Consider the following 25,711-nt stretch of genomic DNA (forward strand, 5'->3'; position numbering starts at 1 on the left):
CGAATTCTTATTATGTACCAAGGCGTAATGTCTGGACAGCCCATGAGTAAGCAGGCCTTTTTTAATATTATGCCGATGGGAGTTCAGTCTGAGGTGTAGGGGTTGTGTGGTCCTCCCCACATATTGCTTACCACAGGGACATTCAATGACATAAATGACAAAGTCAGAGTTACAATTTAGAACAAAAGGGATCATAAATTTCTCTTTGGTAGAAAATGAAATTATATAATCAGCTTTATGATTTATATTAGAACAGCATAAGCAGTTCCTCGTGCCACATTTAAAGATTCCTTTAGTTGAATTCAGGGTGTAACCGTTAATGGGGCTAGCATGAGCTCTCAGGCGGCTAGGGGCTATTAGATCCTTGATTGTGGGGGCTCTACGGAATGTAACCCCGGGATTCCTAGGAAGGATATTGTTCAGAATGGGATCGTTCAGTAATATATGCCAATTCTTATGAAAAATTCTACAGATTTCATTATGTTCAATGGAGAATTGCGTTATAAAATTCATTGAAAAGTTCTTATCAGTAATTACTTGCTCTTTAGGCTCCAGCAATGCTCTCTGATTTACTTTGATAGAGTTTTTAAAGGCATTCTTAATTAAATGTGAAGGGTATTTTTGGGCAAAAAATCTTTTCTTTAAAATATTGGACTGATCTTTAAAGTCAGTATCCAATGAGCAGTTTTTTCTAATCCGGTGAAATTGATTGTTAGGAATGTTATTCAACCATTTATTGTAGTGCCCACTATTAAAATGAATGTAGCCATTGGTGTCTACTTTTTTAAAAAATGTTTTGCTACATATTCTGTCTTCTTTAATAAAAAGGTTAATATCTAAAAAATTAATTAAAAGACTGCTGTAAGCTGCTGTAAAAGAAAGATCCCAGTCATTACAATTTATTGTCTGAATAAAAGTTTCAACATTGTTAGTGGAGTTGTCCCAGATAAAAAATAAATCATCAATGAATCTTTTATAAAAAATAATATTTTTGCTCCAATTTTCATTCAAAATAAAGGAATTTTCAAAAATCCCCATGAAAAGGTTAGCGAAAGTAGGTGCTACCTTCGAGCCCATTGCGGTCCCCTTAACTTGTTGATAAAATATTTTTTCAAAGGTAAAAAAATTATTTTTCAATATAAAATCAATACCTTTTAAAATAAAATCCTTTTGAGCCAAAGAAAGTCTAATGTCAGATTTTAAAAAATGATGAAAACAATTCACACCTACATCATGTGGAATATTAGAATAAAGTGCAGTCACATCCATAGTAATGAAAACATATTGTGGTTTCCAAGTGATTTCTTGGAGTAGATACAATAGATGAGTTGAGTCTCTGAGGTGACTTTTTAATTCAAATACATGCGGTAACATAATCCTATCAATGTAATGAGCTAGATTAGAGGTTAGAGAGTTAATACCCGCAATTATCGGTCTGCCAGGAGGATTGCAAAGACCTTTATGTACTTTAGGTAAGTGATAAAAAAAAGGGAATGCTTGGGTTTTTAATGCTTAAAAACTTTTTTTCTTTATAATTGAAAATATTCTGGGAAAGACCCTCGATGGTTAAAGCATTATAGGCTATAATAGATTTAGAATAATCGCTAAATGAGCTTTTAATGTAGTAGCTAGTATCAGATAAAATTCTATGAGCTTCATTAATGTAGTCACATCGATTTTGGATTACAATCCCACCACCTTTGTCAGCCTGTCTAATCACAATCAAACTGTTAAGAGAAAGGGATTTCAATGCTTGTTTCTCTTGTCTATTAAGATTAGGTTTCTTCCTTTTACTAATGCCCCTCCGTGTTATTTTTTCAAACTCTTTTTGTACAATATCGCTGAAGGCATTAATCTGATGACTTTTGTCCTCAAGGGGATAAAAATTAGATTTATAAGGTACATCGAGATGAAAAAGATCATGAACATCTTCATCCATTTCAGCAGAATCCTTTGTGGTGTTTTTAGCAAAATGTCTTTTGAGAGTTAATTTTCTAATAAAAATCTGCAAGTCCAAAAAGAGGTCAAAATCCTTCGATTTATTATTAGGGCAGAAGGATAATCCTTTGGAGAGAAGGGCTGTCTCACTACTGGTAAGATCATAATCTGATAAATTAAAAATATTAGAAGCATGACCCTCCTCACTACTTGTTAAGGTAGTATTTTTCCTTTCTTTTTTTCTCCCACCTCTTGTTCCTCTAAAGCATTTTTTCTTTTTCCTTTTTTTGGAAGAAAGAACTGATCTATTTGAGGTGTGCTCTTGAGAGCACAGGGTAAAAAAGGCACAATACCATTTTTGGAAACATTGGAGTTATCCAGTATAATGGTATTAATAATTTCTGAGGAAGTAATAGCACTTGTTGTGGGAATATTCACAGTATCAAGCTCATTAGTATTGAAAGGTTGAGAGGGTAAAAGCATGCTTGGTGTAGTATCATGTATAGATAAATCCAGTAATGAAATGGGAAGGGGGGAAGATACCGATAGGGAAACATTGCCCCCTTTCGTGGGTGGACAAGAATTTTTGAAGGCGGAGGACATTTTTACTTTTTCCATTTCCTTATCAGCAATGTTTTTGTTAATCTGAATTTTAATCTTTTCAAGGTGTTCCCTTGCTTCAAGCAGGGTTTGGGAGTGATTAAGAAAACTCTTATTAAGAGCTTTGCCAGAGGATTTTGGAGTACTCATATTATCTGGGGGGATACTGGAGACAGAATTATTGTCCAGATTAGTAATAGGAGTTTTGGTATGGAGGGGTTGTGGGCTAGATCCACCCGAATCACCATTTGATTTCTTTATTTCTGTAAGAGATACAGTATAGGTCTGTTTATTAATAGGCTGTAGTGAAGCAGAATCATTTTTAGTAGAGGCAATTAAACAATTGCTCTTTAAGTTCTTATTCTCGTTATTGTTTTTTCGTTTATAATCTTCCCTGTCCCTCTGTAATTTTTTGGATTTCTTCATTATCGTGTCATTTTCTAGCTGCATAATAAATGTCGTCACATTTGAATTTATTTTCCTATATTCTGGGTGCGCTATAAACGGTAAAAGATCATTGTAGATTTGTTTGATCTTAATTGTTGCTATAGCGCAAAGCTGGGACCTCTTTTTAAAGAGGGCAGATAACATTTCTGACATGCAATTATTTACAATATTATTCCAGTCATTTGTGAACTCACAGTCATCCGGAAAAGGTGATTCATGCATTATTCTGAGACCTCTGGGGCAGATATTTTCTCTCAAATAAATCGAGAGAAAATGAGCATCCAGATGAAAGTGAAGTTCTTCTTTAAGTGCTTCCTTGAAACTATAAAATATTTTACGAAGATTTCTAGTTTCTTCATCAGTAAATATGTGTTGATTCAGATCCACAGCAGAGCTGGGTTCAACACAACCAATTGTCTGTTTAATCAGGCGTTCTCTAGAGGCCAGTCGATTCTGAAAGTATTCCATAGTCAAAAAAAAAAAAAAAAAAAAAGGTGAGAAAGTAACGGACCCTCTGCTGCTGTGCAGTCTTGAACCAGGAGGATTTTCCAGATCCTGCTAGTTGATAACTATTGCAAAAAAAGGGGGAGACAAAAAAGCGCAATAGGGTCTTATCCACGTTACAAAAGACAGTATATCATGAAATATGCTCACCTGGTTAGGATGAGATAAGAGCGTGTAGGTAGCGGCTGCTGCAGATCCACAGGTCTTCAGTGACCAAAGAAATGATGAATCCAAAGGGAGTTTGTAGCTATATTCCGCGCTGCCGCTTTAGACAAATTCCAGGAGAATGCTGTATGATTGCAGTGGTTTTATTCTACGCGTTTCAGGGGTCTCATGCCCCCTTCATCAGGAAATACCACAAATACATACAGGTATCACAGACATAAATAGGTTTGTAAGGATGCTGGATTTCAAAAAAATGAGCGCCAACAAGTCAGATGATGCAGTGTCAAAGTTCAATGACACCACATGGTTAACAGTTAACCTAAGATATATTACAAAAGAATACGTATTTTAAAAGATTTTTTGATTAAATTTTCGTTTACAAAACAGATAATAAAGTCAAATTTACGATTTAAACAAAAAAAAAAAAAAAAAAAAAAGGGGAAGGGGGGAGTTTATTCCTGTTTAGAGGTGGATACCTTACAAGTGGACTATCGTATGGAAACAGCAAACCGCTTTTTTTTCATTGAAAGCATTGCAATCTTAATACAAAAAGGGGAAAAAAGTAAAAACATAATTTTAATTCATTACCAATAAAAAATATATAATTTTAGTTAAATTCTAAAAAATTAAATATAAATTATTTTTTAGTATTATGAAATAACTGAGGTTTTTACCTAGACAGTGGAATTTTTGTTTATATCTATATTCACATGCTCTGCAACCTTAGAGGGAAAAAAAAAAAAAAAAAAAAAAAAAAAAAACCCTCATGTGTATAGATGGCTTCTGAGTTCTTTTGCGATAATTTCTCTTTGTTCTATTTAAATTTAAAATTTTATTTGCACTATTTGTGTCAGTTTCCCTTGTTTATAATGTCAACCTAGTTATGCAGTCCCCGCCTTGTGGTTTTTAATATATTTTTTTATAGATTTGTTTGCACTTAATGCAATACCTAATTGCAATTTTATATTTATAATTAATTTTACAATACTGTGCCTCCTTGGTCTAATGAAAAAGAAAGGAAAAGGGAAAGGGAAAAAAAAAAAAAAAAATTATTTATGTATTTGCTTAAATATTGCTTGTGCTTTAGCTCTAAAAGAGTGTTATATATATGAAAATCCTGTATAGCCTCCTATCAGGTTTAGCTCCTTTTGCCCTTGGGAGCAATCACTTTCATACCTCTGTCTTAAACATTATCTCTGTTAGTTGCATTTTGAAGAATTTTTTGAAGAGTTTTTTTTTTTTTTTTTTTTTTTTCTTCTTTAATTAAGCCCGGGTAAGCGCTACTAATTCTACTAGTCTGACATGAAAGAATGACCCCGGCTGATAATAGTATCTTATTTCTCCTTTAACTCAGCTCCCATGCATATATTGCCTAGTCATAGAGATTAGTGAACAGTGCAAGAATGTTACTGCCACTCCTTCACAGTAAAAAGACTTATGTGTCAGGGGGTGAACACTAAAGCTGCCTGCGATCTTATCTATTAATGAAGCCACCCATTCACTCTGCTGCTTTATCCTGCGTTTTTTCTTTGAGCAGTAGTTGGCTCCTGCACAGCGTCCTGTGTGTTGCTGCATCTGATATTAACCCCCTTTTTTATGTGCTTCATGTTATATCTAAAATTTGCCCATGATCTTTGTATTAGTGAAGTAATGAATCCATGCTGTTTGCGTTCTCATTCTGAGCAGCGCTGGCTGCTGTGCAGCTTCTCGTGTGTTGCTGCTTTTAGCATCCTTTATTATTTTTTAACCCATTTCCTCTATACTAAAAAATAATTTATATTTAATTTTTTAGAATTTAACTAAAATTATATATTTTTTATTGGTAATGAATTAAAATTATGTTTTTACTTTTTTCCCCTTTTAGTATTAAGATTGCAATGCTTTCAATGAAAAAAAAGCGGTTTGCTGTTTCCATACGATAGTCCACTTGTAAGGTATCCACCTCTAAACAGGAATAAACTCCCCCCTTCCCCTTTTTTTTTTTTTTGTTTAAATCGTAAATTTGACTTTATTATCTGTTTTGTAAACGAAAATTTAATCAAAAAATCTTTTAAAATACGTATTCTTTTGTAATATATCTTAGGTTAACTGTTAACCATGTGGTGTCATTGAACTTTGACACTGCATCATCTGACTTGTTGGCGCTCATTTTTTTGAAATCCAGCATCCTTACAAACCTATTTATGTCTGTGATACCTGTATGTATTTGTGGTATTTCCTGATGAAGGGGGCATGAGACCCCTGAAACGCGTAGAATAAAACCACTGCAATCATACAGCATTCTCCTGGAATTTGTCTAAAGCGGCAGCGCGGAATATAGCTACAAACTCCCTTTGGATTCATCATTTCTTTGGTCACTGAAGACCTGTGGATCTGCAGCAGCCGCTACCTACACGCTCTTATCTCATCCTAACCAGGTGAGCATATTTCATGATATACTGTCTTTTGTAACGTGGATAAGACCCTATTGCGCTTTTTTGTCTCCCCCTTTTTTTGCAATAGTGCTTCATGAACGACATTTTCCCGGACTTTGTGGATAAATTTTTGATTATCTATCTGGATGATATTTTGATCTTCTCCAAGGATTGGGATTCTCATGTGAAACATGTTCGGACTGTGTTCCGGATCTTGAGGGAGAATTCCCTGTATGTCAAAGGATCGAAATGCCTTTTTGGGGTACAGAGGATTTCATTTTTGGGATTTATTTTGTCTCCGTCAACTATTGAAATGGACCTGGCCAAGGTACAGGCCATTTATGATTGGGTTCAGCTCACTTCTTTGAAGGCCCTCCAGAAGTTTTTGGGTTTTGCTAATTTTTATCGGAAATTTATAGCAAAATTTTCTAGTATTGCCAAGCCATTGACTGATCTGACTAAGAAGGGTGCTGATGTGTTGAATTGGTCTCCGGAGGCTGTTTCTTCCTTTCAGGAGCTGAAGCGAAGATTCACTTCTGCCCCAGTTTTGCGGCAACCTGATGTCTCACTCCCGTTCCAGGTAGAGGTGGACGCTTCTGAGATTGGTGCAGGAGCTGTTTTGTCCCAAAAGGATCCTGTAACATCTAAAATGAATCCCTGTGCTTTCTTTTCCCGAAAGTTCTCTCCATCTGAACGTAACTATGATGTGGGGAATCGGGAACTGTTAGCCATGAAATGGGCATTTGAGGAGTGGAGACATTGGTTGGAGGGAGCTAAACATCAAGTCGTGGTCCTCACTGACCACAAGAATTTGATTTACCTGGAGTCGGCCAAACGCTTGAACCCTAGACAGGCTAGGTGGGCCTTGTTTTTTACACGTTTTGATTTTATGGTCTCTTTTCTTCCTGGCACTAAGAATGTCAAGGCTGACGCTCTCTCTAGGAGCTTCTTTGCTGATTATACTGAGGTGACCAAGCCTGCTACCATGTTAGGTGAAGGGGTAGTTCTTTCTGCCATCTCGCCCGATTTGAGACGTGCTCTGGAAGAGTTCCAGGAGGACAAACCTGAGCGTTGTCCCAGTGGAAAGTTGTATGTTCCTGACCAGTGGAAGAAGAGAGTGATGTCTGAAGTTCATTGCTCTGCATTGGCTGGTCATCCAGGTATTTTTGGTACTAGAGATCTGGTGAGTTGGTCTTTTTGGTGGCCCGCCTTATCTCGTGATGTCAGGAATTTTGTGCAATCCTGTGGGACTTGCTCCCGGTCTAAACCTTGTTCTCGCTCTAGTGGGTTGTTGATGCCTTTGCCGGTCCCCAGGAGGCCATGGACCCATATTTCAATGGATTTCATCTCTGATATGCCTGTCTCTCAGAGAATGACTGTTATTTGGGTGATTTGTGATAGGTTCTCTAAGATGGTTCATCTTGTACCACTCCCTAAGTTGCCATCTTCCTCTGAGTTGGTGCCCCTGTTTTTGCAACAGGTGGTTCGCTTGCACGGGATTCCTGAGAACATTGCATCTGACAGAGGGGTCAGTTTGTGTCTAGATTTTGGAGGACTTTCTGTTCCAAGCTGGAAATTCAGTTGTCCTTCTCCTCTGCTTTTCACCCTCAGACCAATGGGCAGACGGAGAGAACAAACCAGACCTTGGAGTCATATTTGAGATGTTTTATTTCCGCTGATCAGGATGATTGGGTTTCATTTTTGCCCTTTGCCGAATTTGCTTTAAATAATAGAGCTAGTTCTGCCACTTTGATGTCACCTTTTTTTTGTAACTTTGGGTTTCATCCTCGATTTTCTTCAGGGCAGGTGGAGCCTTCAGCCTGCCCAGGTGTTGAGACTGTGGTGGAGAGAATGCACCAGATCTGGGACCAAGTGGTGGATAACTTATCTCTCTCCCAGGAAAAGGCCCAGAAGTTTTCCAACCGACATAGGACCATTGGTCCCCAGTTTAAGGTTGGTGATATGGTTTGGTTATCATCAAAAAATATCGCTATGAAGGTGGCTTCTCCTAAGTTTAGGCCTAGATTTATTGGACCTTACAAGATTTTGGAGATTATTAATCCGGTCTCTTTTCGTTTGGCTCTTCCTGTCACATTTAAAATCCATAATGTGTTTCATAAGTCCTTGTTGAAGAGGTTTGTTGAACCAGTTGTTCCTGGGGTGGCACCTCCGGACCCTGTATTGGTTGAAGGTAACATGGAATATGAGGTAGAGAAGATACTGGATTCCCGTCTGGCTAGACTGAGACTCCAGTATTTGGTTAAGTGGAAGGGTTATGGTCAGGAGGATAATTCCTGGGTCTCTGCCTCTGATATTCATGCCAAAAGATTGGTGCGTGCCTTTCATCGGGCTCACCCTGATGGCCCTGGTGGCGTGGATGAGGGTTCGGTGACCCCTCCTCAAGGGGGAGGTAATGTTGTGAGTTCATTTTCCCCATCACCATTGAGGTCTGATGAACTCCCTCTTCTGGTGAAGGAAGGTAGTGAGGCTGATTACCAAGCACCTGAGCAGGATGATGATGACTGGGTGACTGGAATTGCTGACTGGATATAAGGCAGCCGACGCCCTTCTTCCTTGCTGGTGATTTCTCAGAGGGATTCTAGGAGACCAGTCTGATTCCTGCTCCTCAAAAGCTAAGTTTTCTGCTCTGCTTTTTGCATTTGTGTTTTGGTTTTGTTTTGCCTTGTTTTTCTGGATTTCTGCCTTTCCCTGCTGGGGTGAGCTGAATTCCTTTTTGCTCTGTCTTCAGAAAATACCTGAGAACTGATATAGTCTTTTTGAAGCCTAGCGTCTTCAGGGCTTTTTTCCCCTATCAGTCTGTTGGCTCTTGTTTTGATAGGGTTTTGGCGGATTACAGACAGCAGCTTTTTTATCCTGTCCTATTTAGTTAGCTTGGGCCCCATCATTTGCTCAGCCTATCTTTCTATCTGTGTGAGTGTTTTTTCATCTTGCTTCACCGACATTATATGTTGGGGGCTGCCTATTGCTTTGGGGTCTGCTCTGGGGCAGTTTAGATTTCCCTTTCTGTCTTTAGGCTATTTAGTTCTCCGGCTGTGATCGAGGGGGTCTAGGGCACCGTAGGAACCCCCCACTGCTACTGCTAGTTGTTGTTGATAGGTTCAGGGGTCTGCAGTCCGATAGCTGCCAACTTCTCTGGTTTTCTGGATTTAGCTAGTATTTCTGTTTTTGCCTCCTACGGTGACTCATTCATAACACCCTCCTGAGTTTTTACATATGTCCTAGACGCCTCGTCACAACCGGAGGGCTACATAAGCCTAAAGCAGGAAAAGAGGAAAACTAACTGCCCCAGAGCAGACCCCAAAGGAAAGACAGCCCCCCCACATGTATTGACGGTGAAACAAGATGAAAGCACAAACAATGGCAGGAAAATAGGCTGAGCAAACGATGGGGCCCGACTAACTAGAAAGGACAGGAAAGGAAAGCCACTGTCTGCAATCTGCCAAAAAACCCTACCAAAATAATGTCCAACACGTTGTTAAGGGGAAAATATATGGCATATGAATATATACAAGAATCAAATATTATACCATTATATGGATGCTTTGCTGAATATTGGGATCATGTTGCTTTAAGATACTTCTGATTTTCTGAGAATTGTTTCTGTATTGTATAACCCACCTAGGCTTCATGCAATACTGGGTGGACTGGGTGGATCGAGCTAGAAGACGATAATTATGTACATAATGATTATGTAGCGATATGGGAACATATGAGATCATATGAGATCAATACTAATTTGCTATTTGGGGTAAACAGTAATTTGGAAATGCACCCATGATGTAACACAATTTCTGTTATAAAAACTGTACACCTTGGATTAAAGATAGAGAAGAATCATATTGACATGATACACCTTGTCTTGTGTGTTCTTTTCTCCGTGCACGTAAAATCTCTGCCAGAGATCCAATTCGGCCACAGACAATTAAGACGGGCCACACCCTAGTGTGGCAGAATCCATAGAAATCAACAGTTGGCGCTCAAACAGTGGGGCTCAGGACGATACCAGATGATCACAGCTGCAACAAAATCTCCCCCAGGACGGACGTCTTTCCAGCAGGACGAGGCTGCAGCTCGAGACCTGGTGAGAAAATATATCATCTTACCTACCCTTCTGTATTCACGTCCGGCTGGGATGAGATAGTTGGCTGTCTTCTCTGAACCCTTAAATTGACCACATTTGAAAGTCCTGAGCCTACGGACTCGGCCAGGTATATAATTCCTTAATTGTCTGTGTGTATTGTCCGGTCTAACCAATTCGAGGGTGTGTCTAGAATCTGTCTAGTATCTGATAAAAACTATTTCATACTGCACTAGGGCTACTAGAAGCATACAGAGCAGAGTACAAAGGGGCTGTTTCCACTGGGTTATCACCCTGGTTCCGACCTTAGACGGTCGAAGAAGTTATATATATTATATACACATATAGGTGCTCACGTCCGGCCATACACCCACGGTATAAACTGGGCCCGGTGACGTGAATGACACGGCATATATATATTTTTAAAGGAAAGAGGTGATTACTGTTTTTCCCCCCTCTGCTGAAATATCAACCACCTATCTAGAGGTGATTACCACTATTTACTACACCTAAAGTGACAAAAGCCCAGCCCTAGTTGCCTTGGTAACAAAAGAACAGTGAAAGGGATAAGGAATACATTGATTATTGTATTGCTATTCATAATAGCACCTGCACCGCACAAACCACCTCCGTTTTCTCCAGAGGGGTGGACATGTGCAGTCTGCCAAAATCAGAACCCAGATTGGAGGGACACATGTGCCATTTGTGGGGCACCACACCCACACAAATCTACCTCCACCTCTGTGCTAACACTCTGACAGAAGCTCAGACAGAGTCCATCTCCTTACGACGAGTCCTAGCACCAAAAACCCACCCTGGTCACGATTTCCTTAATTGTCTGCCTTATCTGCTTTGCCTCTCTGCTTTGCTGTTTTGGTTGTTTGCATACGTGATTGTTACCTCAGCCAGCCTGAAAAGGAAAAAATATAGATAGGGAGACGTAATGAGCAAATTCACTGTCACTCTGGTTCCGGTCCTGCTCTCTGCTTGACCGATGATCGCAGAAGTCTGAACTGTGTCTCTCCCAGTGGGCAAGTGGGAGTAGGGGCCTGATTACTCTGAGTGATTTTCCAACCTCTAAGTGGTTGGTGACTTCTTGCGGGTTTCCCACCGGACATCATCTGGCTAAGGTGATGGTGTTTTAGCTGCAGCATAGGTTCATAAGTTATACGGGTGGAAGGGTAATTATACTAATTACAATTACTGTGTTGATGTGATAGTGATTGCTCTCTCCTTGAAAAGTATGGTTTGCCCAGGTATAGATTTTTCACCTCTACAAATCAGGCTGGCATATGGATAGGTAAATTGTGAATTGTTTTGGTGTCAAGGATTCACAGTATTTGATGTCAGTACCAGTTTTAAGTTCATTATCTTTTGTCTTTTGCAGTGTGTATGATTTGCCGGCAGGACGCGTACTAGCATGTGGTTAAAATTTTTGAATGCATTCTATGTGTGTATACATATATATATATATGTTGTGAAATTAGAGAATTGGATAAACTGGTTTTGTTCTGCATACTATAATTATAAGGTTAGTTGTTAAAATTTGTTCAGGTAGAAAGAGAATTGCTTGAATGGTAATTGCTTTGATTTGTACAGGTATCTCTGTGAGATCCGAAGTCAATTGTTACTTTTTAGTTATTGTTTTACTAATGTCACTACATTTCTCTATGAGATGGTTTTCTTTGAAATGTTTTAGAGCGAAAGTTTTGAGGAAACAGAAAATTTAACAATTTATTTGGTATTTTTATACTACGCAGTTTCTGGATACACAAGATTTGTGAAATATTCTGGTGTTAGTTGTTGGTTAATTCCCTATATTACTGTGTACAAGATAGCTAGACATCACTATGTTCACTGAAGACCCCTTTTACTTGGACATAAGGAGTACATACAGCTTTTACAGTCACAACTGTTCATAACCCCGTGAGAATTTGTTTCAAGACGCACACATACATATGTTTTTCAGATATACTCAGAATTCAGATGATAGAATGGGTGGGAGCAGTCAGTCGATATCTATAAGACAGATATGACCTATAGTGGAGTGAGAAGGAAAATGTACGTTAAGAAACCCTCCGATCACGAGGGGAGGAGCATTAGATAAGAAGGGATAGAAGAATGTGTTAATGAGTAGAGAGCAGCGTCCCAGCCTCAGGTACTATGAGGTGTAACAGGACCCTGAAGCATTTTATAAGATGGCAGAGGAAGTTAGGAAAAAAAAGGCATGAATTTTATGCAAAACAAATATTTACACAGGAAGATGTGTCAGTTGCAATATCTGCATTACATTCATTTATACTTCTATATACATTCCCGATGACTGGACGTGTGCCAGCTGTCAAACGCAGAATGCAGAATATCGTGAGACTTGTTCTGACTGTCAGATGACCTACCCAAAGAGCTGTACCTTCTTTCCAACTATTTATATAGACGGCACGTCTTATGCTACATCCTGTCCAGCATCCATTATAGTTTTATTAATTAATGTAGTTTATGAAAAGAATAATGAAGAAAAAGATGAATATGACATGGAGGTATATAATTAAACAGAACAGGAGAAGACAGGAAATAAATAGCTCAGACTGATAATCTATATTATTTATCGTTATATGGTGGGGGGACATAATCATCATCATCATCTTTTAAGCCTTAAAGCTCATTCTTTTGTACACAATCTACTCCACGCAAGGACTCCTGGAAATACCAGGAGACAGATACCCTAGTAAGCAGCTTGCCAGACCCCCCATTCTCCAGGAGGTCATGCAGGGAAAAGGAGAACCTGTGGATAATTTCTTCCACCAATGTAACAAAAAGTTTCTGGATCTCAGATTTGAAATGCAAATTAGTTCCCAGTTGGAAGAAGCTTGACACCCATCAATATCAAGCTCCAGATTTTAATAGGGTATTGGCATACTGATTCCACAACCCATGAAAGTATGTATACTCTTACAGCCCCCCCCACACAAAAATACAATAGAGAAACAACAGCTCTCACCCAGACAGAGGTTGAGGATACTCCGCTCAAATTCCTGGTGGGTCCCGATGCAATCCGAAGAGTAATCAGGGACATTGATCTACTTGCTGAAGAAGTATGTAGTCTTTTATTTTTTACAGGACACATCTGTAGATCATGTGGACATTGAACTAATGGCACTGATCCCAGACTCAATATTGGCAGGCTGAAAATCCAGTTTGTAAAGGTGTGGCTGAAGCCAGTAGCTTTGCTGCCAAGGAAATTGCAATATTCACCCTCCATTTCATAATTTGTAATTATTTCTATGAAGTTATGGATGATACATGATTTGTGTGCTGTCAATGAAGTTATAGTACTGAACACACCTATGGTGCCAGACCCACAAACTATAGTTTTTTTTTATCAATTCTATTTATTGTTCTATGGTTCACGGTGATTGACCTGGCCAATGCTTTCTTCAGTTTATTTCTACATGCTGCAAGCCAGTACCTATTTGTTTTTACGTATGATGTCAGCAATATATTTGGACTCTGATGTCTCAAGGGGCACAGTATAGCTTCTCTATGTTCACCCGAGCCATGACCATGGTCCTGGAGCCCTGGAAGAGGATACATCCCACTGCCACTTTTTTTTACAATACATATGGATGATGTCTTCCCCTGACTGAAGACAGCCAAGCCAATACTGCTCTTCTACACATGCAACCTTTTTATAATTATTTCAAGACTTTCCAAGAAGGTATTAATGGGTTTTATATACTAAATTGCAATCACATTTTCACAGCTCTAAGGCTATACTGAACTGTTTTGTCTGTTTGTCATGAAGAAGCCTGACCATGTAAATGGAGTCCTAACACAGCTTCACGGAGGAAGACAATGCCCTCCTGGCTTCTCCTCTCCAAGACTTGACCAAGTGACTCGTGAAGTCCAAACCTGCATGAGAACCGTGTTTGCAACCCACCTGTGCTGGACAAAGCTTCTGATATTTTTATGGGTCACCAGTTGAAGATCCTGGCCCAAAGCACCTGTCTGCAATGCCCTACTCTGCTCCCGGACAACGTCACCATCTCCAGATGTGCTGTCCAGCTACTCTTCTACCTCTGCCAAAGGGGGGAGGAAGATGGAGGATGAAAACCACATCTCTGACACATTAGTGGAAGAGGTAGTCGACTCTGAAATGGCTGAACGCGATTATCTTGCTGTCATGAGGCAAGAGAACACCTGGAAGATCCTGACCTGACACTCTTTCTGGATAGACCAAGGTATGCAGACCAAGAAGGCCATTTGCACACTGGTATAGCAGTAGCCACAGAAGATACATGCTGCCAGCAAAACCACTGCCTACACCCAAAGGCAGGACCGCAGGCCTTGACAGAAGCATACGAGAGGTCCACTCAACATGAAGCTATCAAGATCAATCTGGAGGGCAAGAGACTTCATCACATCCAATGGAACGCCTGTCAGACACCACAAAGCCAAACAAGAATTAATGGAGTCCTTGTTGATGCCAGGAAGAGTTGCGGTGGTAAAAGTAAAAGCACACACACTGGAGACACTTCAAGGGAAGCAGTGGGCAACAGACTAGCTGAAGTAACAGCAAAAGAAGCAGCAGTAATACCGGTTGACACGGAAACAGAGGAAAAGGGATAACCCTGGAAAAAGATGTTCTGACACTCCAGAAACAAGTATCCAAGGAAGAAAAGAAGAAATGGACCTAAGATGAAGTTATACAGGATGAAATACGCCTAAGAATGAACAAGGAAAATTTAAGGCCTCGAACAAAACTCTACATACTTGATGCTATACAGGAAACAGGGGAGTCATAGCATAAGAGTTTAGTCTTTCCCTTGGGTCACACACACTCTCAAATACACACACATAATAGCAGGTCCAACAAAACTCAGCCCTATAAGATCCTACTTGTAAATATTCACAGTTTAGGATTATATTTTGTTCTTTATAATTGCCTATATGTAGACTAAGTTTAAAAACATGTGACTAAAATGCATTTTGGAGTCTTTTCATCCATCCCAGATCCTGAGGACCTAGGAGCCCACCAGATCCTGCCCAGTGACTGAGTCCTCATCGCCAACAGGGCCAACAGACGTACCCTTGAACCTAGAGATGACAGCCTGTTCCAAGTCCTGCTGACTACTACCACAGCTGTCAAGCTCGAGGGCAAGCCCACATGGATCCACGCTTCACACTGCAAGAAGGTCCCAGATCCAGAGGCCAGTGGCGACCGCCACTCTTCATCCGCCTGATACTTATCCTTTACTTAATTCACCCTGTAGTCAGTCACCAAGGGGTAGTTACTCATGAGAAGGGCATACTGACTTTCTGGTATAATGTCTCCACCCCAAGAGTAACATATCAATTTGACTACTGTCTCACAATAAGAATGTCCAGGCCCCATGGCACAGTTTCATATCGGGTTAAATACACAATTTATCTGTGTCACTACTGCTGAAATAGGGGAAGGTTCAAACTGGGAGGATTAGTCACTTGTTGGGTGGCACACTGGTGAAAGTGAATGGAGATCTCAACCAGCCAAGGCCCTACAGCAAAGAGACTGTCATGATTTGTAGTCTTGCCCTGTCCTGTATTTTGTATAATAGGTCATTTAACTTTCCTCTGATTCATTTGCTGTAAATTAACCATGTCTCCTTCCCCCAATACTTTGCAATGTCTTGTGATGTACCTGGACCATAATCTAATTTAGGCTTGTGTCAACAGCTAGTGGAACTTTGGCTATTGTTTTCCTAAGCAGAAGATAACCTACAATACACATCCTGTAGACTAAGTGGAGCCCTTACATTTCTAGAATCTTCTGATGGACCAAACCATTGAATAGTAGGTGTGACCCCTACCCCCCTTCAGATGGACTGATCCCAGGAGCCCTGACAATACATTCTTGCTTTAAGATCAGATGTGAGTTGGATGCTAAAAGAGAAGGACGAGGCTGTCTGAGGAAGCTTCGGCCTCTGTGTGATCGTGGTGGATTTCTGGGACTCTTAAAGGACTATGGTTTTGTGATCTGGCACAAGGATTGTCGGGAGGTGCCCCCGAATCAGTTTCCTGTGGACTTATTTTGGGACTCTGCAAATTACCTTCGTGTTGTTCCTGTTTTTTTGGTCAATAAATCTGTTGGATTATTCCCAGGCCTGTTGTCCCTCCTTGCTCTGGAGAATACTCCCGTCACAAACTGGTGGCAGCGGTGGGATCAGAGCAGAAGGAATGGAGGACAACGGCCCATCGACATCTGGAACCAGCACCGCAGAGTACAAGAACTGGACTGCGGTGAACCTACAAACAAAGGCCCGTGAACTGGGAGTCAGCTACAAGGGACTCTCCAAGGAGCAGCTGATTGAGGCTTTGGAAGCAGTTCACCTGCAAGATGATGCTGAGGAAGGATCCTCACAGCAAAGAGAGGAAAGGCGGCAGTCGGAGGTAAATACCCAAAAAAGTCAGTGGGTTGTGTGGTACGAGGAGGAGATGGCCTTGCTGGGAGAAGAGGCTACCATAGAAGATAAGAGGGAGGTCATGCGCACAGCCAAGGAGAGGCAGCGCAGGATGGAGGAGAGGGCAATGCTGGAGAGGGAGATCGCTTTGGAGGCAGCGAGAAGCTCCAGACAGACTGTACCCACAGCATCCCCCATGAGGGAACTCCCCAGAGTGTCCCGCAAAGACTTCAAGCCGTTTAATGAGGCTTCCGGTGACATTGAGGGCTTCTTCCTGGACTTTGAGCATCAGTGTCGATTAATGGAAGTCCCGGAAAGGGAGCGCGTCCGACATCTTGTGGGGCTCTTAGAGGGTGGAGCTGCCGCAGCCTATAGAGCTATGGACCCTCGGTGGAACTGTGAGTATGCAGAGATTAAACGGACTGTTCTAGAACATTATGCTGTGACCCCAGACACTTACAGGACCCAGTTTCGTACTTTAGCCTGTAATGAGGAAGTGTCTTTCAAGATGTATGCCCACAGACTCAAACAAATATGTAATCGCTGGCTGGAGGCAGAGGAGGCCTTAACCTGGAACACCTGTCTCCAGGTTATCCTAAAAGAACAATTTTTTGCCCAGTGCCCCGCTGAGATCAGGGAATGGGTGCGTGAGAGGAAACCTGCTACAGTGGAAGAAGCTGCATCTCTCGCTGATGAGGCTCTCACCATCAAGCCTCGGTGGAGAGTTCTGTTGGAGGATGGAGAGAGGCCTACCAGCTCCACAACACCGGTGGCCCCCAGTTCTTCTGTCCCCATTGTTCCCCGTTCCTCTGAGCCACCACCTCGTGTTGATACCTGTGTTAATGTGCCTCCTGTTGCTTCCACTGCGTTTTCTGGAATACGACGAGGAGAGGAAGTAGCAGAGCGCAGGTGTTATGGTTGTGGGCATCCGGGGCATCTGCAGGCCTCATGTCCAGCCAGCTCATGGAGGAATCGTCCTCAAACCCCTACAGCACCTTCAGGTGGGAGCCGACCGGCAGGTTCCCTTACTCCTCGCCCAAGAGGACGCATTGGATGGAGTGAGACACAGCACAGATGCTATCGATGTGGGCAGCCTGGGCATCTGCAAGCCTCCTGCCCAGCTGTTCAAATGAGGATTGATCCTGTACCCAATCATATTATTAATTATGTACAGCCAAGTGCCATGGAGGAAGACGTGTCACCACTAAGTGAGGACTGGCCTAGTGCCTCACCCACCCATGTTGCACCACTAGGAGTTTATGGTGTGCGACCCGCAGCTATGACGACTTCAGCTCATCGAGGTAAGCACTTGCAGGAGGTCGTGCTGGATGGACAAAGACTTGTTGGATTTTGTGACTCAGGGGCTTTCCTCACGCTGGCTGATCCCCGAGTGGTTCGGCCTGAGGCAATCCATAGAGGACCTGGAATTGTCATTGAACTGGCTGGTGGACAATGGAGGACTATTCCCACAGCCACTGTGGATCTGAACTTTGGTTTTGGGGTCAGGCGATGTTTGGTTGGGGTGATGGGTGGTCTGCCTGCAGCTGTTCTCCTGGGCAATGATGTGGGAAAGCTACGATGCCAATTCGTGGCTGCATGAAGCCACATGTAAGTTACGCCATGCCTGTGTGTACTTAACCAGTGACCTGTAGAGGTCCCTAGTACGTACACAAATTAGGAGGGGAAGGGATTGTCATGATTTGTAGTCTTGCCCTGTCCTGTATTTTGTATAATAGGTCATGTAACTTTCCTCTGATTCATTTGCTGTAAATTAACCATGTCTCCTTCCCCCAATACTTTGCAATGTCTTGTGATGTACCTGGACCATAATCTAATTTAGGCTTGTGTCAACAGCTAGTGGAACTTTGGCTATTGTTTTCCTAAGCAGAAGATAACCTACAATACACATCCTGTAGACTAAGTGGAGCCCTTACATTTCTAGAATCTTCTGATGGACCAAACCATTGAATAGTAGGTGTGACCCCTACCCCCCTTCAGATGGACTGATCCCAGGAGCCCTGACAATACATTCTTGCTTTACGATCAGATGTGAGTTGGATGCTAAAAGAGAAGGACGAGGCTGTCTGAGGAAGCTTCGGCCTCTGTGTGATCGTGGTGGATTTCTGGGACTCTTAAAGGACTATGGTTTTGTGATCTGGCACAAGGATTGTCGGGAGGTGCCCCCGAATCAGTTTCCTGTGGACTTATTTTGGGACTCTGCAAATTACCTTCGTGTTGTTCCTGTTTTTTTGGTCAATAAATCTGTTGGATTATTCCCAGGCCTGTTGTCCCTCCTTGCTCTGGAGAATACTCCCATCACAGAGACAAATGGGGAATAAGCCTATTAAGTCGCATGACCCTGTCCAAAGCCCATTTTAAGGGTCAGAGTGGCCTTCCAGATTCAATACTCCCCATCACTGCCGCTCACTGCCCCAAGGAGGGATGCATAGTTCTGTACCTTACTATTGACAACCCTTCAGAGAATGAGCAAGGGTTATATGTACTAGGCTCAAGTACTAAACTTGGGAGGGAAAATGGTGACAAAAAAGGTAAATTTTGGCTAAGAAGCATAGATACCAGTGGGGGAACACAGGGAGCACCTGACAAATTCAAAGTTGAGAACGAGACTATAGTTGTGTTTAAACCCACCATCCCCGTAAATAAGAATGCAAAGCGGATAAACTATTTATACAATAATCAACAACGGTTTATAAAATACACTGGGGATGCCATAAAGGCAATTATTGACCCATTAAGTTTACAATAGTTATTTTATGTCCTTTGATCATATTTTCCTTAATTCTATGCTGCATAGCTCCATGCCTTAAGAAAATGATGAAAACTATGGAAACCACAGTGATGACCATGCATGCTGATTTTGAAGATCCCCTATATGAAAGATACTCCTATGAACTCATGAGAATAATGCCATATCCACCTCTGGAATATGCCTGCCTGAAGCAAACCAACGAGGGAAAGTCCAGGATCTGACTTCCTCCTGTGCAAAGTCCGTTAGGAGGGGGTCCATCTACTAGAGATGGGTCGTCTCGTATATACGGTGAAGATTAGTTAGTTAGGTTCCAGCATTGTTGAGATAGGTAGGCCGGGAGGACAGATCGATAGGTTCGACGAGATTAGGATTTTGATTTTGCATATCTCCAAAGGAGGGACTGTTAAGGGGAAAATATATGGCATATGAATATATACAAGAATCAAAAATTATACCACTATATGGACGCTTTGCTGAATATTGGGATCATGTTGCTTTAAGATACTTCTGATTTTCTGAGAATTGTTTCTGTATTGTATAACCCACCTAGGCTTCATGCAATACTGGGTGGACTGGGTGGATCGGGCTAGAAGACGATAATTATGTACATAATGATTATGTAGCGATATGGGAACATATGAGATCATATGAGATCAATACTAATTTGCTATTTGGGGTAAGCAGTAATTTGGAAATGCTCCCATGATGTAACACAATGAGATAGCGCAATTTCTGTTATAAAAACTGTACACCTTGGATTAAAGATAGAGAAGAATCATATTGACATGATACACCTTGTCTTGTGTATTCTTTTCTCCGTGCACGTAAAATCTCTGCCAGAGATCCAATTCGGCCACAGACAATTAAGACGGCCACACCCTAGTGTGGCAGAATCCATAGAAATCAACAACGTCTGATAGCAAAATTAACCCTGAAGTCACTAGAGTTCTCCCACTATATCAGCACTCTGAAATATTCTGAAACAGAGCAAAAAGAGGCCAATCTAATAAGGGACAAAAAGGCAAATTGGCAAATACAGATAAATAGGAGTGGAAGTTCAGCATAGCCCCAGTAGGGGCAGGCTGACCACACAAGAAACTGAATTGACCAACAAGCGCAAGTGTGAACATTAACAAAAAACAAACTTAACTTGAGAAGACTGGAAAAGAGCTGAAGTCTAAGACCTGAGAAGCAGACTGAATCACCAGCACCAGGATAGGGCGTCGGCTGTCTTATAACCAGTCTGATACTCCAGAGATCCAATCGTTATCCTCCTCATCAGGTGGCAGATCACTACCACTTAAACCAACCTCACTACCTCCTGTCACCACCAGAGGGAGAACGGAAGGAGAACTCTCAACTGGTGGAGCAAAAAATGAGCTCATAACACCAGGGGCTCTCATGCAGTTGTGATACTTGACGCCGGCGCCCAATCAACTCCGATGTTACTGTCCCCGCCTTCTGACAAATTGAGCATAAAGAGGAAGTCAGAGATCAGCTTATCTCTGACTTCCCCTTCCTGCTCAACTTGACAGAAGGTGGGAACAATGACGCCAGGGCTGATTGGGCACCAGCGTCATGTGTCACAATAACCACACTGGAGACGGAGTACCAACACCACGGGGACGATGCCAGCACAGGAGAAGAGTATAAGTTTTATTATTTTATGGGGGCCAAGCGAGGGGTATGAGAAGAAAATGTCCAGGTAGTGGACAACTTCTTTAACATTTTTATAGCATAGTTGGCAGTTGTGCAGGACTAGGGGGAAACACAGATCATCAATTGTTGAATTAAAGGTCATTTATTAGATTAGCATAAATATAAACTGCTGTATATACTCTAGTATAAGCCAAGTTTTTCAGCACATTTTTGTGCTGAAAAAACCCCCCTCGGCTTATACTTGAATGAGGGTGCAAGAAGACGGAGCGGGAGCGGCAGTGGTGGAGCAGGAGTCACGAGCTGGCTGCTGTGGCTAAAGTCTGTGCCCAATGCTAAGGAGAAATGAATATTCACTGGCTGGCAGTGAACATTAATTTCTGTTTAATAGCGGGTACAATAGTCGCTAGCTTCCTGCAGTGGTGGGGCGATCATGTGTGCCCGCTACTTAAGGGAATAAGTATTCACTGCCCTCCATGCCCATAGTAGCGGGCACTCGAGATCGCCCCGCTGCTGCTGGCACAAGAACAAGACTATTTTTTAATGTTTTTCTGATGGAGGCCATGTTTATAAGGATAGGGATGAGGGTGTCATGCATACCAGGATAGGGATGTACAGCCATGCATAACAGGATAGGGGTAAATAGCTATGCCTACCAAGATGGGGATGAAGAACCATGCATACCAGGATAAGGATGAGAAGCCATGCATACCATGATAGGGATGAGGGGACAATGCATACCAGGATAGGGGTGAGAGGACCATGCATACTAGGATAGGGATGAAGAGCCATGCATACAAGGATAGGGATGAGGAGCCATGCATACCAGGATGGGGATAATGAGCCATGCATACAAGGATAGGGATGAATAGCCATGCATACCAGGATAGGGATTAGGAGCTATGCATACCAGGATAGGGATGAGAAGCCATGCATACCAGGATGGGAATAAGGGGACCATGCATATGTAGGGTTCTAGCAGGAACATGGGATGCAGTGACGAGCAGGAGGCAGAGCAAGAGTTAACGGGTTGTTTATAAAGAGAGGGGGTGAGGGAATATAGGTGAACAAAGCGTATGCAATAATAGAGCAATAGTAGAAGTTTAAATAATGGGTTAACTTAGCAGTCTGTGGTTCCCGGAAGGAGGAGGCTGGAAAATCCCCACGATGACGCCGTAGGTGACGTGTGAAGTGTTTTAACTGGTTCCGGAGAAAGGTGACGTATCCTGGCCTTCCCATGTGTAGTCTTGTGGTCCTAGAATAAGGTACTGCTCGAGTGGGTATCTGCGGCACTGAGTTTGGTGAATGAAGACCCGGAGTGGAGGCCGCTGTCTCACTACCTTCTTCAGCGTGCACTGTTTGGTGAGCACTGTGTCGTGGGCTGGCAGAAGTCAGTGGTCCAGAATGGTTTGTCTTAGTCACGTCAGCAACAACAGGAGTAATGGTCTCTGAAGGTACACAGTCTGTATGCGCGGGGTATGAGAGAGAGCAAAGTAGGCCTCCTCGTTGGCATCGGTCTCCGGAGAGGAAGTCAACCTTCTCCTATAACACAAGCTGTCTTCCCGCCAAAGGCCCCGTTCTGGCACGTCCCATCCCTTTTATTCCAGACCCACCCCCTACAGTCAGGTGCAAAGGTCTCTTCCAGTCAGAAAGTCTTTCCCCCGGCAACAATGGTGACAGTCCTGAGAGTTCTGGCCCTAACACGAGAGAGATACCATCAGCCTGGTCCATCTCCTTACATTCCCCCACCCATTTTGCTCACCATTCCAAGGGCGAGGATTCTTTTGAAACACATGTCCATCTTCCTTTTTGTTGAACAGTTTGCTGCCAAATGAACTGATCCTGGTCATAACGATAGGGGGGTTTGTCGGCTGTTGTTCGTTCGGAGCGTCGTAAGTTGGAAGGAGTAGTGGAGTCCCCTTGGGTGGTAGAGTCAGGTTGCATAGGAGAGAGCGATGGTGTGCCTGTTCCCTCTGGGATTGATTCTTCAGGGACCCCAGGTCCTTCTCCTGCTTGTCCATCCTCGGGCAGTCATTCAGAACTTTCTTCCTCTTCTTCCTCCTCTACTACCATGGGAGCTCTTTTGAGAGTTTACAGTGCCTTTCCCACCTGAACAGGATCTTTTGATAGACAAGGCTGAAGCATATTTCGGTGAAAAATCCGAGTTTGAGATCTTTCTCCTTCCTCAGGTTGAATCTCATACACAGGACCTTCGGAGCTGACTCGTCGCTTTAACCGGTACGGGTTCCTTTCCCACCGATTTTCCAGTTTGTCCCGAGGACGTCTTTCTCGTACTAAGACACGGTCCCCAGCTTGGGGATCTGTTCCCCATGGCGGAGTCTTCTCAGCATGCTCCATCTCCTGAAGCCTGGTCTGTACCAGGCGATGTAACGCCTGCAGATGATGGCATTGTTCTCGAACCCAGGAGGACACCCCCATCCGTGGGTAGTCCTTTTCTGGATCCAACTCTAGCTCAGTGATTCCTTTTCCTGCGCGGCCGAATAAGAGGGTATAGGGAGTATAACCCATGGTTCGGTGCACTCGATTGTTGTAAACCCATACTAATTCTGATATATACTCAGGTCACTGGGCTTTCCGGTCCTCCTCCAGGGTCCTCAACATGTGATTTAATGTCCGGTTGAACCATTCATAGACACCGTTCCCCTGAGGGTGATACGGTGGGGTGTGAGACTTTTCAATTTGCTACATATGATGCAGCTCTCTGCTCTGGTGGTTTACCCAATTCACATGCCCGGCATAGACTCCAAATCTCTTCCACTACAGCCTTCAGTTGGAGAAGATACACAAACCGCTGTAACCACTGAAAAGTCTTTTCCTGACCGAAGTGTGCTCCCTTTTCATGTGCCTAGGTGGCTCTCTCGAGCAACAGTTTTTCTGGGACAAAGACCTTCCAGGTGGCACCCAGCTCTTTTTGAAGCTGTACTTTCCAATACAGCAATCCATTCTTCATCTGAAGGAGTTCCCATTGTCGAAGAATCCGCAGAGTTTCTGGAGACAAAGTATTTCTCTATCCCAAACTAGGAAGTCTCTTTGATGTTACCCACTGTCTCAACAGAGCAAGTTCACTATCTTTTTTGTTATAACCGGAACCCCTCATCCCGAGACCGCCCCAAGAAGCCTTCCCGAGCCAAAACTTGCACCTGGTCCTGCGTAGCCACAATCGTCCTGGTGGGGTTTAGGAACCTGGAGATCTCATTTTCTATCTCTTCATCTCTATTTTGTCCAGGTTTAGCATGTTTCATCCTGGATAGGGCATCAGTATGAGTGTTCTCAGCTCCTCTTTTGTAAGCAATCTTATACCGAAACTTTGCCATTCTGGCCCCCATCGTTGCTCCAGAGCTCCCAGCTTCACATTCTCCAGATGAGCCAACGGATAGTTATCGGTGCGCACTAATACTTTGGACCCAGACAAATATTGCGTGAAACTCTCCGTCATAGCCCACACCAATGCCAGCAGCTCTAACTTGAAGGAACGGTAATTGTCAGGATTACGTTTGGAATCATGAAGGGACCGACTTGCATAAGTGATCATCTTCTCTCTCCCGTCCTGTATCTGTGACAACACAGCCCCAAGTCAATGCAAACTCCCATCAGTGTGGAGAATAATCGGTTGAGAAAAGTCCACACGAGCCAACACAGGAGCTTCTGTCAATGCCTTCTTCAGGTCTTGAAAGGCTTTTTCCTGATGGTGCTTCCAATGTATAGTCCAGCTCTTTGCACCCGAGGGCACTCCCTTCAGAAGTTCTAGCAGCGGTTTCGCTATGCAGGCAAAATTCTTCATGAAACGGTGCTAATACCTGGTCAGTCCCAGGAATGCTCGTACATCTTTCCCCATCTCTGGAGTGGGCCAATCCTGTATCACAGCAATTTTCTCTCGATGGTTTCACTCATTTCAGCAGAGACCACATGGCCCAAGTATTCAATCTGGGTGCAGAACAAATGGCATTTTTAGGACTTCAGCCAGGATGCATGAAGGCGACTTAACACCTGTTCTAATCTTTGTACATGATCCTAAAATGAAGCAGCGTAGACTATGATGTCATCTAAATAGATGAGTGTAGCTTCAAAGTTCAAATCACCTAAACATCTCTCCATAAGACGCTGAAAAGTAACAGGAGCATTGGCTAGGTCAAACGGCATTCGGTTGAAGGCGAACAGGCTCATGGGTAATATAAAGGCGGTCTTTGCCCGGTCCTGTTCCGACATCGGTACTTTCCAATAACCGCTGGCGAGGTCCAATGTTGAGAAGAATTTGACTTTTCCTAGTGCGGACAAGGATTCTTCAGTCCTGAGTAATTGATATGAATCTCTCACAGTACAGGCATTTAGTTTACGATAATCCACACAGAAATGCAGAGTGCCATCCTTTTTTCACACCAGGACTATAGGAGCAGCCCATGGACTCTGACTCTCTCTAATGACGCCTTTCTGTAACATCTGACTTGGCATAATCTTCACTTCTTGGTACAGCTGTGGTGGAATTTGCCGATAATGCTCTCTTATGGGTGCTGTACTTTCAGTTGGGATATCATGAGTGATGGCCGTAGTGCAGCTAAAATTGTCCTCATGACGAGCGAATATGCCTCTATAGCTCTATAGCGTCCCAGCAAAGCTTCTACCTGCTGCACATGTGCCTGAGTGAATTTGGTCCTCTTGGCCC

General features: G+C 42.7%; 1 protein-coding gene across 4 annotated transcripts in view; it reads right to left on the reverse strand.

Annotated features, from left to right (window-relative positions):
- The window catches only part of LOC141082037 (cytidine monophosphate-N-acetylneuraminic acid hydroxylase-like), a 296,760-nt gene that overhangs the window by 209,780 nt on the left and 61,269 nt on the right, over window positions 1-25,711 (reverse strand). Inside the window, exon 1 of one of the 4 annotated variants that reach the window (XM_073566148.1) lies at window positions 13,166-13,317. The exons of the other annotated variants lie outside the window; for them this stretch is intronic. The gene's annotated coding sequence lies outside the window, so the exon portion shown is untranslated. Of the gene's footprint in view, window positions 1-13,165; window positions 13,318-25,711 lie in introns of those variants that run through there. 4 annotated transcript variants of the gene reach the window in all.

Source organism: Dendrobates tinctorius, unplaced genomic scaffold (genome assembly GCF_039654945.1).
Source record: "Dendrobates tinctorius isolate UK_male_01 unplaced genomic scaffold, ASM3965494v1 ptg000004l, whole genome shotgun sequence".
Lineage (NCBI taxonomy): Eukaryota > Metazoa > Chordata > Amphibia > Anura > Dendrobatidae > Dendrobates > Dendrobates tinctorius.